This window comes from Eublepharis macularius, chromosome 13 (genome assembly GCF_028583425.1).
Source record: "Eublepharis macularius isolate TG4126 chromosome 13, MPM_Emac_v1.0, whole genome shotgun sequence".
Taxonomy (NCBI): Eukaryota; Metazoa; Chordata; class Lepidosauria; order Squamata; family Eublepharidae; genus Eublepharis; species Eublepharis macularius.
The window spans coordinates 24,185,255-24,205,491 of NC_072802.1; the positions used below are offsets into that span (position 1 = coordinate 24,185,255).

Here is a 20,237-nt window from a genome sequence, read left to right on the forward strand (position 1 = left end):
GGGAGGGCATGCCAAGGGTCTGGGGATGTCACATTGAAAAACCCAAATTCTGCCTGATGATCCTCTAGTAGTCCTAAAAGATGGTACCTGGAATATGGTTAGTCTGAAATCTGAGGGGAGAATAATAAAATGGTCCTTATCATAACCTTTCTAAGTCCATGGAAGTCAATGGGCTTATAACGGTGTAAACTCTGCTTAGGATTGCTCTATGGACTCAGACTATGTGGGGTATTAGTGCAATCCTAAACAGAGTTACCCCAGTCTAAGCCCATTGATTTCAATGGGCAAAGATTGGAGTAACTCTGTTTAGGATTGTACTGAGACAGCAATCTTAAGTAGGTCTACTCAAAATCTTGCTTAGGTCTATTCAATCAAGCTTACTCCCAAGAAAATGTTCTTAGGATTGCACTTTCACAGTGGGATCCTAATCAGAGTTACCCCATCTAAGCCCATTGATTTCAATGGAATTTGAAGAGTGCAACTTTGTATAGAATTACACTGCAAATGTCAAAGCCAGCACTTTGGCTAGAGAATCAAACTGAAAACTAATTATGCTATTTCAGAATAGGTGTAATATATTCACACTGGCTTATAGCTGTCAAATGGCATTCTGAAACAGTTGAAGTTTTTAGACCATCTTCATGAAAAGTTCCACGTAGAGCACTTTACAGCCGTCCAATTTTGCACGGGGAACCTCTGGATAATTGGACCACCAATTAACTCTGCCCCGCCCCACAATTTTTAGCATTCATGTGCTCAGAGTAGAAAGAACGCAGTTCTCAGGGACTCTCTCATGTGGCCTAGAAACATCATTTTGCTTCAGGGCTGCATCAACCCCAAGCCCGCCGCAGCATTCTCAAGGCTGGGACTAGGCACTGGCAACATTTTTGATCAGAGCGCCAAACCCTCTTGTAACACCTACGTGTAAAGATGTTTGTCTGCTGAGCAAAGAAAAGACAGAGACAAGGACTGGACTTGACCAGACGCATGCAGTTCCTACAACAGAATGGTGTTTCTGTTAGTAGGAGAAGGGATGCTGGTTTCTGCCAATTCCCCCTCCTGCTGTGGGCCCTTGCTTCGCCATCTGTGCTGTTGTTGAGGTTCTGCTGACCCGCAGGAACAGAACTCGGTGTGGGGCAGGAGGACTCAACAGGAGGGGGAAGTAGGAAAGTCTTGCTCCTCTGAGTCCATGGATGGTTGGATATGCTTCACAAGGACCAAGCTGAGATCCAGCAGTCCTGCTCTCCTCAGATCGGGTGGAGAGCCCTGCAGATCCAGAGCATGATAGCAGGCATCAGCCATGCTTGTAACCTTCTCACACGCTGCTGACACCAGCAGCACCGGCAACATCTTAAGGGCTCGCTTTGGTTGCTTGGGTGGAGGACTGGTCCTGAGTGCCAAGCACAATGGTCTGGTATGGCACCGTTCATCAGAGAGTTGCCTATCCCTACTCTAGGGGACACAGAACGGGTTGGCCAGGGACGGTCTTCGTAATTCTAGGGCCCTGGGCAAAAGTCCAGGATGGGCCCCAGAATCACCATCATCCCCTCCACGCTCCCCCACCGAGACCAAACAAACATGACCGTCACCCCATGCGAGGTGGGTGGTAGAAGCCAGTTGCTTGAAGTTGCACAGGATGGACACGAGTGACAGCGGTGGAAGGCTGTTCTTCTTTCCCCCCTTCATTTGGGGGTGGGGCTGTGGGCAGTTGGGCTCCCTTGCACAGGACCCAGTGTAACCTATTGGCTACGACTGCCCCGGGGCTGTCACATTGGTCAGACTCCTACCAGAGGCAGGTTACATCCCAAAATGGTCCCAAGGAAACCTTCTTATTCAACCAACAGTGCTGGCAAGATACTGGAGTACCCCTTTGAGTTGCACACAAGCACCTTTGCCACTCATAAAGCTTCCGTTCCCACCCTCAGAGGTTAAGCCAGTGTGATGTAGTGGTTAGAGTGCTGGATTAGGATCTGGGAGACCCAGGACTGAATTCCCACTCTGCCTTGGGATCTCACGGGGGGACCCTGGGCCAGTCACACTTTCTCACACTTTCTAAATGGAGGGCGTCCAGTAGCACCTTTCAGACTAACCAGCTTTATTGTAGCATAAGCTTCCGAGAACCACAGCTCTCTTCATCAGATGCATCTGATGAAGAGAGCTGTGGTTCTCAAAAGCTGACAATGCATCTCACGAAGAGAGCTGTGGTTCTCAAAGGCTGACAATGCATCTGATGAAGAGAGCTGTGGTTCTCAAAAGCTGACAATGCATCTCACGAAGAGAGCTGTGGTTCTCAAAGGCTGACAATGCATCTGATGAAGAGAGCTGTGGTTCTCAAAAGCTTATGCTACAATTAAGTTGGTCAGTCTGAAAGGTGCTGCAGGACTCTTTACTATTTTGCAACTACAGACTAACACGGCTAACTCCTCTAGATAAATGGAAGGGAGAGAATGATATTGTAAACTGCTTTGGGTCCCCATTGGGGGGAGAAAAATGGGGTATAAACATCTAAATATTTATGCCTCTTCTTTCTCTCTCCCGTATTTGAAGCTCTTTCTCGTCCTCCCCTCCTTTCCCACAGATGCCCTCCCAATAGTGAAACGATGTCTATAAGCTCCTTCAAGGCAGAGACCTGTCTCCTCCGCTCACGTTGCCCTGTAGAGAGCAATGTTCATCAACGGCATCGGATAAATACACAAAATACACCCTTGACTTGGCAGATCAAAGATATCTGTTGAATCATCCTGGAATCCTACCCACTTTTCATTGGTGGCTAATCTCAGGCTAGGCAGGAGAAGCCTTTGTGAGTTGGCCAAGCCTAATGGCCTGGATTGACTGTGCAAATTTTAGCCTCGTGGCTAACCTAACTCAATTTGGCATGTGGGATGACATAGCAACTTAACCGCACATCAAACCCAGCTCCTTGGATGCTGACCCAACTGCCTGGGGAAGTTGCTAGGGAACCAGATGCTCCTGCCGGGGATCTTCTTTTTATTTTTTGAAAGCCAGCTTCCTTTTCTTTGGCATCCCTTTCCTGCTGCTGAAATGCCAAAAAGAGCCAGGAAGAGCAAAATTACAGGCAGCTTGTGCTGTGCTCCTATCATCGCGGGACGTACGGACAGCCGGCAGCGTGGACTGTCTAGCGCTTTGGCGTTAGCAAAGCTAATTATGTGTCAAGGGGAAGGGACAGGCGCTTGGAGATCAAAGCCCCCCAATGTGTGGCTATCTTTATTTTTGTACAGACTTCATTTGGCTTGTACGTGTTTGTGTGTGTGGTTGTGTTTATCTGGACCGGTAATAGGATTATTAATCCATTTTGCTTGGAGTGTTTGCATACATCCAATGAGGCAGGGTATGTAATGGGGGTGAGCTTAATTCCGAAGCGGCTAAATCTACTTTGAGTAGCAAAGTGGATGTGGTATTAATGGCTTCAGCTAAACCCATCCTTATTAGGGGTGGCAAAATCAAATAATGAACTCGCTGACTGTCTCCGGGAGTACTTCTCCTTAACTACTGAGCTAGCTGCTGCTTCGCACCGGCATTAACCAGTGTCAGTAGAGTCACTGCTGTGTTCTTACTGGGAATCCCCCAGGAAGAGGAGAGGGACTTAACCCTTCAACCCCTGCTCGGTCTACATGATCAAAATTGTGGTCTCCATACTTTTATTACCGTCTGAAAGGCAAAAGACTTTTTTAAAAGGACACTTTTTTGGCTTGAAACACTGATAGCAGCACTTTATTTCCCTTAGGGTTACGCACTTGCAATTTGTATGGATTATTCATATTTTGGGAGTTGTATCACCATTAAGTAGGAAATCTGTTACGGATGGAAATGTGTTCCCCTTTTTTGTATTGCTGGGAGGTATTCCTCAAGAAAAAAAAATCCCAGCGGATTATTGTTTTGCATAAGAGGTGCAGAAATGAGCGATGCGTTCCTTACTTTGGTAGACAGCCAGTGTGGTATAGTGGTTAGAGTGACAAACTAGGACGTGGGAGACCTGGGTTCCAATCCCCACTCTGCCATGGAAGCTTGCTGGGTGTCTTTGGGTCAGCCACACATTCTCAGCCTAACCTATCTCGCTGGGTTGTTGTGTGGCTACAATAGAGAAGAGGAAAACAATGTAGGGCACTTTGGGTTTCCATTGACAAGAAAGGGGGGGGTATACATGAAGCAAATATATAAATCTTATAGATCAGATTGATCAGTACAAACAGTGTTACCACTGACCTCAGGTCACTCTGGACAGATAAACTCCATATTTAGTATTATAAATAAGTGACCAGATACTGGCAATGATTAATACTTTGGTTATAGAAAGACCAGTGACGATAACAGCCTTTACAGAATGCTTTTGACTCTGTAGATTTTTTCATATGCATTAACATATTGCAGTCTTGATGACAACCCAGGGGTGGTCTTAGCCAATACAGGGGCAACTGCTTCCAAACACCATATTTGGGGGCAGATTTTAGCAAAATATTCTCCTTCAGCACAACCTGGTTGGAAAAGGACATCATTTCCTGGTGCAACTGGTGAGTGCAGGAGCCTGGGCACACACTTTGTGCTCACACAGGGGTAAGTCCCCCCTCCCTCTGCTCCCCTGGCCCCCGGGGGAGCTGACATCCTAGCCACTTAAAAGAATCTCCACCAGAGTAATCGATATCAGGCTAGGTGGATCAATGATCGGACACTGCATAAATCAGCTTTGCATGCCTGTAACTTGCCAAGCCCTGTCTGTTTCAGCTGCATAGACGTTTTTCCGTTTATGCTGCCATATTTGTTTTCCCGAGCCCTCTTGCTTGGACCTCTGCCGATATTTGCTCAAGAAGCCTCCTCCTGTATCCTCTCTTCCCGCTGGCACCCCCAGAATCATCTGGCGCCTGTTTTTGGTCCAGTACCTCAAGTTTCTTCCAATTATTGCTGCTTCATGGCTATCGTACCTGTTGCATTTGATCTCCAGGTGCTCTAAACTTGCCTCTCTCAAGAACGCCTCTCTCCGAATGGCTGGCCTGCTTTCCAGTCTCTCTTGGCCTGTTTGTATTAATTCTCTCTGCTCTCCTGTGTTCCAAAACGCCTCCCAATTTACTATCATCTGCCAAATTCATTAACGTGCTGTTTACTCCCTCATTCAGGTCATTAATGAAGGTATTAAATAAGAGCAGGCCGAACCCAGATCCCCACAGTACCCCATAAACGCCTCCCCCTGTTTCTAATTACCTTTTGTTTATGGCCCTTCAGACAGTTCTCAATCCGCACGGAGCTCTTCAAGTGATTGGAATTAATTTTTCAAGGAAGGCTTTGCGGAACGTAGTAGCGATTAAAGTTGCTGATTCCTGCTATACCGCAAATGCAGCCTGCTTCTTCCCCCTACCGCTCTCCGTCCCTGCAGGTTGCAAGCAGCTTCTTTCCTGGAAACTTGTAACTGGAGCTGCCTTATACTGAGTCAGACGAGGACACCGCCTGTCTTCCTCGCCAAGTGAGGCTGCCACCTTTCCAGGTAGATTTCAAAGAAAAGAATGAAGGAGAAAAACTCGGTAATTTCTTCAGAGCTAGGATTATCAGGCTGCAACCCGGAGATTGGCTCTGTCCCTTTGAAACTATCAACTGAAGAGCAGACACAGGTTCTCTTATTCATAGAAGCCGCTCTAGGATTGCCAGCCGGCCAGAAAAGGCCTCCCTTATGCCTTGAACAGAGGATTGATATATGGAGCTCTGCAGGTAAAGCTAAATGTCATAATGTCCAAACTGCTGCAGATCAAATAGCTATCAAAGGGAGGCACGGGAGCCAGTAGATAAAGTTAGCAATCACCCCTTCCCTATGAATGTAGCACTGAAGGCAGAAGGGGAGACAAAGGGGCCTGAGAATGTGGAGTCCTGGACATAATGAATAGGTTTAAAGGGGGAGAGAAACTCTTCAGGTTGTAACCTGGCAACCTAACTGATAAGGAACAGAAACTTCTAGAACCTTTCACCCAAATGTTTGCCTCTCTGTGTTCCAGCATCCTTGAGTGGTTATCAGCAGATACCTGCTAGGTGAATAAGAACAGTTATATTTAAGCTCAGCAATATTTACCTGCTTATAATGAATGCTTCCTAAAAGAAAGAAGATCTTTGTGTAGCCTGTACTCTCCTCAAAGCGTCCAGCTGTGCTCACAGCCATGACAGCCGAAGGAAGATGTTTTTCAGAATCACTTAAGCACGATAAAGGATGATAGCGATCTTGAAAAATCCACACGAAGCTAAGAGGAATCCGGAGTGGGCAGACCTGGCAAGTCAGGTTGGAAGAGTTTGAAAAATTTCCACTTTTAAAAGGCATCCGCTGCCTGTGTTCTCTTCCTCTTTATATATCATTATATTTAATTATATACTGTCTGGTCCTTTTGTGGATCATAAATGCTGCAAAAATCAGCTCGCCAACAGAAACTCTTTACATGCTCAGGGGGCTCTGAATGTAAGCAGAAAAATCTGTAAAAAAACACCTTTAAAATCAGCCTGAAGAGGGCTGAATCTGTTATAGGAGCGCAGAATATTAAGTGCAGCTGAAAGTGTGTTCAAAGTAAAAAGCATGCTCCTAAGCACGGGGAGGGAACCGCGTGTTCAAACTCCTGAGAGCTTTGAGAATGCTTGAGGAGCCATCTTTGGAGGGTGAAGTACAGGGCCGGTTCCAGGTTTGGGGGGCATCCTGGGCAGGGAATGCTCACCCCCCATACCCACTACTAGGCTCCCCTTCTTGTCCTCCCACCCATGTGCCCTCACCTGCCTGTGTGCCCTTCCTTTGCCCACTCGCATACTCTTGCACAATCTGCAGTCACAGCTGCCCACAGTGCCTACACTCCCCTTCCCTGATGGAGCTGGGTGGTGGGTGCAGCTAGGAATAGCCACCAGGAATGTCGATGCTTTGGGCACCACCCATATGCCCTTCTCCAGCAGCACTAGGCACTGTACAGCATATGCTTCTGGGAGCAGAGGTGGCGAAGCACTCACAAGCAGGCAGAGGAAGGGTATGAATGCAGGCATCTGAGGAAATGCATGAGAAAGGAGTCAGCAGCCATGGGCCCAGAGTTGCTAGTCCCTCGCTGGGGGCAGGGGATCCCCTGCTTCTATCCTCCACCCCCCGCCCCCACTTACCTGGCCAGCAGGGGAGGCATGGGTCTCTCGGGGGCATGTTCCCGGGCAGAGCAACACACTCCAACGTGCCTGATCTGGGCTGATTCGGGCCCAAATCAGCCAGTACTGGGCCTGAATCAGCCCAAATTGGCCCACTGTGGAGTGTGGAAGCCCGGAAGTGACATCATCATGCTGGCCCGGGAAGGTGCATGCGACCTTCAACAGAGCAATTAGGTGCCAGGGCCCCCACCTCCTGCCAGGAGGACAGGGGGACCTAGCAACCCTACATGGGCCCCACCTGAAACCATGGGCCCTGGCAGCTGCCACATCTTGCCACGTGTTGATGCCAGCTCTGATGAGGTAGGATTTCCAAAAACGTCTCCAGTTCCTCCTAAGCTCCATCTTGGACCATTTCCTATTCTAAAAAAAGAGCACTCTTAAAAAAATAAGTTGTCCTGAAACATTGAAGGAGTTTGTTTTAATTCTAGGGTAAAGTAAATTAGCCCTCTAGCCTGGGGTCTCACCCTCTTTGAAGCCTTGACTAATAGTCCGTATATTGGTTTTTGAAATAATGAAGAAAGTAATGACAATAAAATAAATGACAACAAAAGTTTCATGTGTAGGCCCAAAGCCATTTTTTAAAAGCTGGATATAGTTGCCCTCTACCCTTTTCTACCAGCCCTTTTTGTGTCTTTAATTGTGGTCTGGAGCCCACAAATTTAGCATGTGATGATATTTTCTGGAATGGAGATAAGTAATGAGAAGAGTGTAGGATAGAGTAGCCAACTTCAGGCTGAGAAATTCCTGGAGATAATGGGAGTGGAGCCAGGACTGAGGCGTTTGGGGAGGTGTTTGGAATCCACCCTCTAAAGCTGCCATTTTCTCCAGGGGAGCCTCTCTTTCTAGTCAAGATTATTTGTAATTCTGGGAGAACTCCTGGACCAGCCCCACATTTTATGAGTGTAATTTTTAGGCAACTATTTAATGCTGTTTTTATGCCATACTTTTTTTAATGGTTTTTATATGGTTAATTTATTATTGACAATTTTTATTATTTTTTTGTATTTTTGTATTTTTATTTTGTTTTACTTATGTGAGTTTTGTTTTACTTTTATTTTGTTAAGAGGTCTCTGGAAAGGCAACATATATATACTTTCTAAATATTGTTTGCCTACTTTATTTAGCTAACTGCCTAGGGTACCAAAATTACAGGAGCACCTGCCTCACGTAGGTGAATGTTCTGGAGAAACAAGGACAGCCTTTATTTTGAAATTTATCCGTTTTATTCCCTCAGATATATGCTTTCAAATGGCCTTGGGATCCTAATCTATGTTTGTGATGGCGCCCAGGAATCTGGAGGTCATATTCTGTGCTGATTAATTGTTCTGGAGCACAATAGTAAGGTAATCAAGTTACCGAAATTTGAATGAAAATATGAAAAACTACCCTGGCCAATACTGGATCATTTAATGTGCAATTGTTATACTGCTCAGCAGGCATATGATCAGACTGGGCGGAGGGGGCAGAAACATTTCAGTCGCTGAAGGCAGCAAATAATTCCAGGCTGGCCCTTGGAAAGCATATCCTGTTTACTTTGTGTGTTTTCCCCTTATCTGAGCCAGGAAGAAACATTACCTGCTAAATTTCTGGGTACCAAGCAACCATTAAAAGGTGCAGGTATATGGTTGCCAACTTTTTAACTGGCCCCTGCTCCTGTGTCCTTAAGAGAAGCTTGATCAGCAGAGATGGGCAGATAATTCCTTTTTAAAAGTTCAGCTTCTGGTTTTTGTAGATCAAACTGCTGGGAAAGTTGGAGGAGCGTACCAGGTTGCTGTTCCCCTGGTCATTTGGCAACTCGGCACTGAGAGTAGGGCCAGTAAAAATGGTGGCACCCTCAGTGGTTCTATAGCCTGAGAACACACGATGCCCTATAAGGAGTTGCCATATAGGAAAACTACTGGCACTGCTGTAGCGGAGTCACAGGCACCCTTCTATGTCCACACACAAAAAAAGTGCTGGAACACAACAGGTGATTCACACAAATCATCTTCTCATCTCCTGAGTGAATCATCCACAGATGACTTAGGTGTGTGAATTCAGTCCCAGATTTCACACCACAGACAAAGCCGTCATATATTCTTGCCTCATTTCAAGAACAAAGCTTTTCAATGGGTGTTGGTTCATATATTCAGCTACCATTCAGAAGTGTAATAGTAATTGGATGCTGAAAATGCATGCTTGTGTGACACAGGCTCTTTGCTGCTCTTTCAGCCGGTTTACTGCCTGCATCAGCTCACCTTCCTACTTCATTATGACAGAAATCAACCGGTAATTCCAGCAGCAGCGTGTCGCAAAGAACTTCAGGTGGGAGATCTGATAGCACATCATCTTCTTACTCGGGAAGAATCTTGTAAGGATGAGAGCCAGCCTGGCTTAGAGCGCTTTCACACACAAAGCTTATGTTGGCTTTGCTTGAAATTGGTTCCTAAAACGAATGGCTGCAGCATTCATTTGATTTCTCTTCCAAACCCTCTCCCATATGAACAGCATTCACAAGTGATGCAAAAAGCACAATATGGATCCAAATGTGCATTTTCTTTGGAGTGGCTGTGTGTGTGAAAATGCTCAAACAGAGAAAGCTTGCAAATACCTAGCTCAGGTTTTTGCCTTTGCTATGAAATGTGGTGCCCTAAGATAAGCCGCAATATGAGTTTAACATATTAAAGGGGTGTTTAAGAACAACCAGCCTATTGTGCATGGGAAGTCTTTGGACCAGTCTAGAGAGCTATACAAATTATTAGGACATGCTTCCATGATAGAAAAACTGGTTGAGTAGCAGTATCTTAAGAAGGGAGATCTGACTCTCAGATGCTTCTACCCTGAAAATCTTGTTGGTCTCTAAGGTGCTACTAGACCCAAATCCCTCAGGTTTAATAGTAACTCCTTCTTCTTAAGGAACTCTGGTGCAACAGCCAAATTTGTTGTACACTACAGTACAATACTCCTTTTTTTATTTCAAGGAACTCTGGGAAGTGCAGTTCTGTGCGGTCCGCTAGATAAAGATTTGTATCAAAGAACTACCAGCACTAAACTACAGTTCCCAAGATCCTCTGGGGAAGCTGTGACAGTCAAAGGGATATAAGTGAACACATGAAGTTGCTTTATACTGAGTTCAGTCCACTAGTCTACCAAAGTCAGTCTTGTCTCCTCTGATTGTCAGCGGCTCTCCAGGGTCTCAGGTGGAAGTCTTTCACATCTCTCTTAAACAAACAATTAAAAAAAACTAGACATGCTGGGGATTAAAATTTGGGACCATCACCATACAAAACAGATGCTTTGCCATGGAGTCATGGTCCCTCTCTAGTAGATGATCCCAAAGTGGTCTACAGTGGGTGGGTTGCTCCTTAAATCAAGATAGCCAATACTATATCTTCAAGCCAACCCAACAAGACAAATTTTTATACAAAATGGGAACCTTTTTTTGATTTTCTAGCTAAAAATGAACTTTTACTAACAAAATTGAGATTTCAAGAAATTATGGAAATGGAAACGTGGGGTTTCCGGTAAACATAACTATTAGGAAACTATACCAAGACGGTTACTGTTATAAAGGTCCGTTTCTCATTTCATAATTGGATGAAAGTTTAAAATTATATATATTGATAAGATTATCTCTGTATTACGATTTGGTTGAGATTTGAGTACTTAATATTGTTATTATTATTGTTTGTATGTTACAAGTTAATAATAAAATATTTTTTTTTTAAAAAAGATAGCCAATACTAGATGTTAGGAGGACTCTATGCTGTTCTTTTCCTCAGGTTTCAGAGGGGGATAATCCAAAGAGTTAGAAAGATAGAGAGGTCAAGGCACTCTTTTTACTGCTTACTGCTCCTTTGATATGTAGATTGCTACTCTCAGGATGTCCTCCTCCTAACTTCCTCCCTTTCAACTGTTTTCTTCCTGGCTTTGTTCCAGGCAACATATCTCTCCTTTTCCTCCCTCCATCTTGGAAGCATGGACTTGTCCTAGCATCCATGCCCATCCATAGACTAGCTAGGTAGTTAGGATCTGTCTCTCCTCCTTTCCTATCAGAATATGGAGTTCCTACAATAAAGAATTCTTATTTCCTTTCTAAATATAAACAAGTGTAAGCTTTGTTATTTTCTCTCCTGCACACACACCAACCAGCAGAACCAGCTCACAACTTCCTATAATCATGCTTCCTCTGCTAAACAATAGACTCCGCTAATGGCCCAAACATGGAATCCTTTAATTAGGTTTCTGGGGTCAACATACGATTTATTTATCACTAGAGACACTTCAACAGTTTTCCTTCATTTGTTCTCTCTATCCCATCCTTCATCCAGGGAGTTCAAGGCAGCATACATGAGTCCACCTTAGGGTTTTCAAACTCCAGGTGGAGCCTGGAGTTCTCCTAGAATTACAACTGATCTCCAGGCTTATAGAGACCAGCTCCCTTGGAGAAAATGGCGGCTTCAGAGGATGGACTGTATGGCATCTCATCCCTGCTGGGGCTCCTCTTCTCTCCAAACTGTGCCTTCCTCACGCTCTGCCCCCAAGAATCTTCCAACCTGGAGTTGGTGACCATAGGACCCCCCTCCATTTTATCCTTGCAACAATCCAGGTAGAGGCCTTCTTGGCTGCTGTTCCTGAACTGTGAAACTATTGACCTAGGATTTATAGAGTATGTGTGGAGTGAATTGAGCCTTTCAGGTTATGAGTTTGATTGTATGTAACTCCATCGGCACATAGCACTTTATTAAGTATATAAAGAGTATATGATTGCCAAATTGGAGTGAGAGTGGTCGGAGCTCAGGGTGGACTTGGGTCCTTTTGTTTTTGTGCTCATACCCATGAGAGCCTCTTCCCCCCACCCCCAACCTCCAGGTGAGGCCTAGAGTTCTCCTGGAATTACAACAGCTCTCCAGACTAGAGAGATCACTTCCCCTGGAGAAAGTGGCAGCTCCAGAGAGAGGATTCTATGGCATTATATTCCTGCAGATCTCCCTCTGCCGGCTCTACCCCCAAAGCCCCAAGAATTTCCCAGCCTAAAAGTGGCCTAGACCCAGTGCATTATTTCTTGCATTTGCACAAGAGAAAGGGTTGGGGGGGTGGTCTATGGCAAGAGCTTTTACTCAGATAGGAAGACAGGATTGTAAGGAGGGAGTCTCAGATGTTTCGCTAATGAATTAGGGGAAAAGGGTAAAGGTAGTCCCCTGTGCAAGCATCAAGTCATTACTGACCCATGGAGGGACATCGCATCACGACGTTTTCTTGGCAAACTTTTTGTTACGGGATGGTTTGCCATTGCCTTCCCCAGTCATCTACACTTTACCCCCAGGAAACGGTACTCATTTTACCAACCTCGGAAGGATGGAAGGCTGAGTCAACCTTGAGCTAGCGACTTGACCCCAGCTTCCTCCAGGATCAAACTCAGGTTGTGAACAGAGCTCACCATAGACTTCACCATTATTTTGCATTACATATTATCTGTTGCTTTAAATATGTACTCCTGTATACTACTTGTGCTTCATGTCATCTAATGTCAGTCCTAGAATTGATTATGTTCTGTTTCAGCAGTTCTTCAACCCCGTATTGGATCCTTGCTAATGCTATGTCTTTGTAAACTTGTATTCATTTACCCTATGACATTGTTTATGGAAATGTCCTTGATACTGTATGGAAATGCCTGCCCTTGTCCTTGCCACTGATTGTACTAATCTCACACTCTTTAATCCACCTTGAGTCTCAGTGAGAAAGGCGGACTATAAATGACATAAATAAATAAGTAGCATGGGATGGAAAATGTGGACTTATTTCTATGCTGCCTGCTGCTGCTGGTGGGGTGGGGGCACATTTTCATGCTGCTGTGTGGATGCAGTCGTAGTCTTCCACTTTATTTCTTCGCTGCCTCTGTTTCTAATCTTCCAACTGTCCTTCCTCTTCTTCCTGTCTTTGACATTGCCCTCTAAGAATCCTCCAGTCATTTGCTTCATTCCAATATAGAAGAGTTAGAGTTCTTAGCAGAGAAATCAGACATATGAATTTACTAAATAAACCCAGGGTGGTAGGTGAGATTGAGACAGATTGACTGGCCCACAGTAGGCTTGCAATTGCCTGCCTGTGGCATGTCAACTAGAGCTGAACCCCGGTTTTTCTGTCCAAGCCTGACATTCTCACCTCTACATTACATTGAAATGCTTAGCAAGGAGAAAGAAAGAGAGGAGAGAAATGTGGACAAGTGGATGGCCTTCTATGCTACAGATCTGAATGGGTTACGTTCTTGGCCATCTCCAAGGGAATTTTGGGAACTGTAGTTCTGCAGTGGGAGGAGGGCTGTCTCTGCACCTTGCCATCCTCTCGGCTTGGATCTAGCAAGGTGTTCCTTTGGGTGGACAAATTTTCACCAAAGTGGGATAACTTTCTTGCTTCCCGCTGCAGCCCCAGATATGCCATTTCAGGGAGCGTTTGGAGCTGCGTTGGCAGGAGGGAAGCAACGAAAGTCCCATTCTGCAAGCAGAAATCCTTTTACCCGTGAAAAACGCTCAGCGAGATCCATCCCACAGTGGCCAGGATTCTTGGGAGAGCCATGATAGTTAAGCTGATTTAAAACCAATCCAAGTTTGTAGTGAAGGGGTGGAGAGGGCAAAACGGAGGGGATTTATTAATCAAAAATGAAAAGCCAGTTTCATGTGGCAGGCTGGGGTGAAAGGGGAAGTCCCTTGCCCTAAGAGGCCTGCTAATGCTCACAAGCATCCCCGTTATCCCTGGAGCTGGAGATAAATGTGGACAAGCAATGCCATCACCCGCTGCTAGATGTCCCTCTTGCGTCTTCCAAAAGGAAGCCGGCAGCTGCTTTCGCCTCTCCCTCCCCCTCTCCCTGCACTCCTCGTGAAAGAGACGCTGGAGAGAAGACTTCATTTGTGCTGCGGCGCCTTAAATGCATAATAGGTTTTATTCACTCATAATAAATTCCAGCTCCAAGGATGTGCTTTCAGTGACCGTTTTGTCGATATAATTATTAAAATGATGATTATAATATAAACAGATGACAGGGTAGGACTGTAATTACCAAGAGATAAGAGGGGGAAAAAATCTCCCTTAGCCACTGTGACTCCATGTGGGGCGATAATAGTGACTTTGCATTTGTTCATGCCTTTATCCCCCACCCCCCACCTTTGTACTCAGGGGCTGGATTTGGGTATGTGTAATGGGAAGTGAAGGGGAGGCAAAAGAGAGGTGGTTTGTTTTAAAGGGGATTTGTTTTTTCTGTTGTTGCAAGCTGTATCCTCTTGATTAAGACTAACAGGAGACATTTATGCAATAGCAACTTAAAATGTTAGCAACATTGGGGGGGGGGGATACACCGCCACTGCTTGGCTTGCCAACTTCTTTTATGGCCCTGCTTCAGTGCCTCTACCAGTAATCTTATGCAGAGACCCTTTGCTGATGCAACTTTCTATTAAAAACCCAGCAGCAGGGCCATTAAAACAAATGGCAACCTACCTGCTCCATTACGGAGTTCGGAAGGCAGCAAGAAGTGCCCAGAAAGGCAAGGCTCCTGTACCTTTAAGAACCAAATAAAAAGAGGCTTGTCAACACAGGCAGCTTGTCATTGTAGGAAAAGCTGCCTATGCAGAAATTCCCCCTTGATGCAAATAGGAAAAGGACAGGAAATGGTGTACTCTTTTGGATCTTGTTATTCCCAAAGCTGGCAGAGGATGTTGGAGGAGAGATTTCAGGTCCTGAATCCTCGCTTTTTGCTTCTGAGGATGTGCAGAGAGTTGGGGAAAATGTTAGCAGCATGAACCTGTGAGGGAACGAAGAGCCTCGCCCTCTCCCAACCTTGGTTTGCCTGCCTCATGGATTCCTGGGCAGCATCTCTACTCAGCTTTGCAAAAGCCACTGTATCATTAATAATATTGTTTTACCTGTGCAGTTCTTCTGTTTCTCATAACCTGGGGGGATTGCTAATGGCTGAGCTAGCCCTGTTCAGACTCTTTTTCTCCAGCTCAATCAAATCTTGAAGGCGCCAGTTTACTTTTATTGATCAGTGAGTTCCTGACAAGGTTTGCCACAAGAAAGCAGCAGCGAGATCATTCCCCCCGCCCCCCGCTTGAAAAATATCCTCGAAGAAGGGGAGAGGCCTTTTTAAAAAACATGCTGCTTTGAACACTTCCAAGCAGAGCCCTACAAGCATCGGATGCTAATTGTTCCGTTGAAGAGATCCAGGCAGTATTTTAGTAGGCTGCCAAACCCATACACAAGCAGCCTGTGTCTGTGTCGTAAAAACCCATCTTAATGCGCTTGCTAAGCCTTTTTAATTAGACCTAAATGCATTTAATTGCTGCATGCTCCGATCAAAGGTAAATAACTTGGGTAAGTCATAAGGGGGAGAGGGGTTTGTCTCTGTTGCTCTCTCTTTCCCTCTCCCTCTCCCCCATGCTCTCTTTCAAGGTGCTTTTGTGTCAGCTTCCCCCCTGGTTACACCATACTTTCTGCGTTCCTGAGACTGACATTTGGAAAGCATTGCTTCAACATACTCTATCAAAAGATGTTTGCTTTGATGTGTCTGCTATGGGATCTATCACTCTTTCCTGCCCCACTCCTGATTCTTTCCAAGTCTGACCCAATGCTCAATAAAGTCTTCTGTGGACTGGTTTCAAGCATTTAATACTTTGCCATGTGCTATGGCAACGCTCCCCCCCCCATTTGTTTAGTAGTTATGAGGCAAACTTTGAATTATGTACAGTCAGAGCATTTTCTTTTTAATAGGTGTGAACATAAATTATTACTTCTTAACAGTGCATTAGAGCATTTGTAGCACTTCATGTAGATTAACACAGTCATTCTTACAATGACCCTGTGAGGAAGGATGATATCTTAATCACATATGTTGTAGATGGAAGGTGCTGAAAGAATAGTGGCTTTATAATGAGTTTGTTGCTGAGAGAGGGGGGATTTGAACCAGAGACTTCCAGGTGCCCTCTGAGAGAGTTTATGTGGCTCTCTGCCAGGGCAACAGCCTAACTCCTTGCATGTCGATGACTTGGCAATCCCCAGATATGACAGCTAAGCCAGGCCTGGAACCCTCCAGTATAAACTCCAGGCTCTTGGGTGCAGTACACCCTCCTCTCCACTAGGGGCATGTGTGTACAATGGGCGGGACTATCACAGAGTTCGGTGTGGAGGAAATTGCCTTTCTTCCTCAGTTGTCACTGGCTGTCTTGTAAGATACTGAGAGACATTAGTTCCAATGGGAGAATTTTACGTGGGATGTAATCAAATTCTTGGGAGAGCGGTAAAGCTTGCTTCTGACACTAGGCTTGCCTAAGTCCAACCAGGTTTTTTTTCTCCATTCAACTCTGTTCTCAGTTGCAGCCCTTGATTTTTCTTCCATAGAAAGTCGAAAATGGCTGCCTCAGTGGGAGAAAACATGGGTTATGGACTAGTACATTCTGGTATCTCGTGTATATTGTATACATTGGCTATTTCTGGCCAGTAACTAGCTTTGCTGGAGGGCCAAATGGCCTCCTGCCATGTCAGTGGGGCTTGACTCACAATGAAATACACAAATGGACATACAAAATGCGCAGCGAACCAACACTGCCATACGCCACTGAACTATCCTCACAACAGAACACCTGCATTGAAAACCCCATGATGGAAACAGGAAAACATGGATGCAGTCTTGACCCAACAGGCATCTCACTGGAGAAACACACAATGAAGAATTCCACAGAAGTTCCAAGGACATATCAGGTAGAAACTGGGACCATTCAAAGGTCTTAAAGTTGCAACATGGTTTGTTTGAGTACCGGCTTATGTAGAGATCCAGCATGGTGTAGTGTTTAGAGTTTCAGGGTAGAATCTGGGTGATGCAGGTTCAAATCCACCCTCTGCCCTGGAAGCTTGCTGGCTGACCTTGGGCCAGTCTCTGTCAGCTTAGACTACCTCATAAGGTTGTTGTTGAGAGGATGAAACAGAGGAGAAGGTGCTTTGGGGACAAAAGTGGGGCATAAATAAACAGATATCCCACTGGTATTGGAGAACAATTCCCTAGACTGCAGGTCACAAAGCCAGAGCTGGCTCTTTCATTAAGACCTGCAGCGTAGACTGCATGCATATTGAAAATCCAAGAGACTTCTCTTGCCAACAGCAGTGCCTCAAGACTGGCACATCCGCTGGACCATTCTGCATTTGTGTGTGAATTTTTAATTGTTGCTGTGCATGGCTCAGTTGTGTTTTTAATGAATTTGATGGCTTTTTCATGGTTTTATTTGTTTTTCTTATGAGCTGCATTGGCATGATAGATTGTTGGGAAGGGGCTTGATTAGATAAATGAAACCTTGGTTGTAACTTTGGCACACTGTTAAGTGCACTGAAATCAATGTGTGTTTAATTGTGTGATGCATTGTGGCCACTGAGGTAGGGACTCCCCCGCCGCCTCATGGTCAATCTGTCTCTATCTTCCTCATCTTAAAAAAACATTGCTGCTTGTCCTTATGGAGGAAGGATGAAGAATCGTTCTGTTCTCATAGAGGAGTGCATTCTCTGTAAAAGCGTTCCCTGAAGCCCAATGGAATTACTTTCTTTTGAGGTGCATTCTGCAGTCTTTCAGCACATCCTTATCTAAGAAGATGTTTCAGGTGATTACAGCAAGCAAAACAAAGAAAAGGTTGCTTCATCAATATTGTCCCAGTGCTTAATTATTAGTCTACTTGCCCGCATTGCTGTTGAAATCAAAGGAGCACATGGCCTTGGGGGCTGGGGTGTTCCTTTTCAACTTTGATCCCATCTTTGCTTTTTAAAATCACATCTTTGCTTTACTATCTGTCAATGGCTCTCCCAGACCATTCAACCTTAGCTGTTTGCAGTAGAGAAAAATGTTGATTCTACTAAGACAGACTGGAAAAAAACCTTTTTGATGTGTTCGAAGTCCACAGGAGGTTTAAACCCAGATTGTTTGCTCTAGAGTGGAAAAATACCTGCACTCTCGGGGCAGATGGTTGGTAATTAACCCTTCCACATCCCCCCTTTAAAAATTCTTGTCTGTCCCTCCTCCCACCAACGTCTTAAAGAAAGGACCAGAATTGAAATATACAAACCACATAATGCAAGAAACTGAGCCTAACTCAACTAAAATCAAACAGAAAGAAGCTTAGACAAGGCCCTTGTTCACTGAAATCAATTCCCAAGCCAGTCTGATTGATTTATAAGCATACTTTTTGGTTTCATTGATTTAAGAATTCAGCTTGTTTGAAAGCGAGTCATGGAAGAACTCCTATAAGGCTGGCTTTCTATTCATCGGTGACCGTAATTAACAAGCACAGACAATTTGGGGGAGGGTGTGTGTGTGACCGGTCTTCTTTTTATAGTACTACATTCATTAAGAAGGGCTGACCTCATTCAAGGCACATTCCCATGTTTGGGATTAAGATAGATTTGGACAGATATTCAGAAATATCAGAATTAAAATAAAGCCAGTAACCTCTGTTCCAAAAGTAATAAAGCCAGTGACAGAGTCAGAAGCAGTTTTTTTTTTTAAATGGACCTAACAGTACTTTAGAGACATGCAAGCTTCTGAGTTCCACTAAACCTTTCATCAGGTTAAAAAAAAAGGTCATTCAGAGCACTAACAATGGAAATAAACACTCATGTCTTATTTGGACTTTTACCTTAACTTTCTGTCTCTCTGTGTGAGTGTGGGCAGGTGGGCATGCAAACTAGAAATAGGTTTGGCTGCTAATGAGATCTTCTCTTGGACTGAAGGGGGTGGTTCTTACTGATTTTCAGATCACACTGGAATAGCCATTAATTCTCTCATGAAAGAGAGGTGATCCTTGCCACCACTGCTTCCCTGTTTTCTGAATCTAACTCACAAATGGGCTGTTTCAAATAACAAAAGTAAGAGACAATGTGGCATAGCAGCTAAGGTGCTGGAGGCAGATACGCAAAGCCCCGCTCAGCTGCGGAGCTCACAGGATGCCCTTTCCCAAAGCCACTCTCTCTCAACTAGCCTACCCCGCGATGTTAGTTGCAAGCTGCTCTTTGCTTCCCAAGCCTTTGGCAGAAATCCTGACTTCACCTCTGTGTCTTGCCTCCTCCTCCTCTCCCTCCCGTGCCTGGACGCCTGCTGTGTTTGCAGCAGGCTCCTCCAACCGCTGGCGTCCTTGCTGTTTAGAGGGAAGGGGAAAGCGTCGCAGGATTTTGCCCCAAGCAAGCAGCCACACGTCTCATGATGTTTGAACAAGTGCTTTTTAAAAAGAGCGGAAGGAATAATAATAATAAAAAAAAACACGGCCCACCACCAACTCTACTACAGTTTTTAAAATAAAAAGTACTGTCCAAAAAGAGGAATTGCTTTCATCATTGCTCGCCTGTAAAACAACAAAAACAGCCCCCCCCAACGCACGCACTTTTTAAAAAAGGGACGCCACCCCCCTCCCAGGAGAGCCCCGAGGCGCGTCTCCCCTTCGCTGCATCCCTGGCGGAGAGATGCTCCCATCCTCTCCCCGCCCCCCTGGGTACCACTCGCTTCCATCTCAGCCGCTGGGCCCCGCCCCTTTCCCCTCGGCGGCTCCTCCCCCTCGGCTTGGAACGCGCTTCCCCGGGCTCTGATTGGCTGCAGCCCTGCCGTAGCTCGGGACCGGAGCCGCTGTGTCTCTCTTGCTCGTGTGTGGCCAGCAGTTTGCAGCAGCGGCAGCGGCGGCGGGCGTGCGCTGGGGACGGACGGTCGCTTGCAAAGTCGGGCGGGGACCACACAAAAAAAATTAAGAAAAAAAATTAATTTTTCTTTGGGGGGGGGGGAGGTGGCTGTCCCAAGCCGCAAGCCTGCCGAGAGCGATGCCAGGCGCTGCGGCGGGGCTGGCCTCTGCAAAGGCTCCCGCAGCCCGCCTGGTGGAGCCGCGGCTTTGAGAACTTCGCCTTCGCCCCCCAAGCGCGAGAGCGAGCGCAGAGCCGGCGATCGCCGCTGCCCGGCAGCCCCTGCCGCCCTCCGGCGCGCCTGCCGCCTCTCCCTCCGCGCCTCGCGAAAGGAAGATGAGGATCTCCCGCAAACTTTCCCCGCCGCCTCTGCGTTCCCTTCGGCGCCTGGCAACTTGGATGCT

General features: G+C 45.8%; 1 long non-coding RNA gene across 2 annotated transcripts; it reads left to right on the plus strand.

Annotated features, from left to right (window-relative positions):
- Positions 1–4,362: 4,362 nt before the first annotated feature.
- LOC129341028 (uncharacterized) lies at positions 4,363–12,911 on the plus strand. Of its 2 annotated transcripts, XR_008598083.1 has the most exons (5): positions 4,363–4,529; positions 5,387–5,494; positions 8,399–8,507; positions 9,376–9,468; positions 11,475–12,911. It is a non-coding gene; the product is annotated as an uncharacterized LOC129341028 (long non-coding RNA). The 2 variants fall into 2 exon arrangements; XR_008598082.1 differs by having other exon boundaries at positions 9,376–12,911.
- The last annotated feature ends 7,326 nt before the right edge of the window (positions 12,912–20,237 follow it).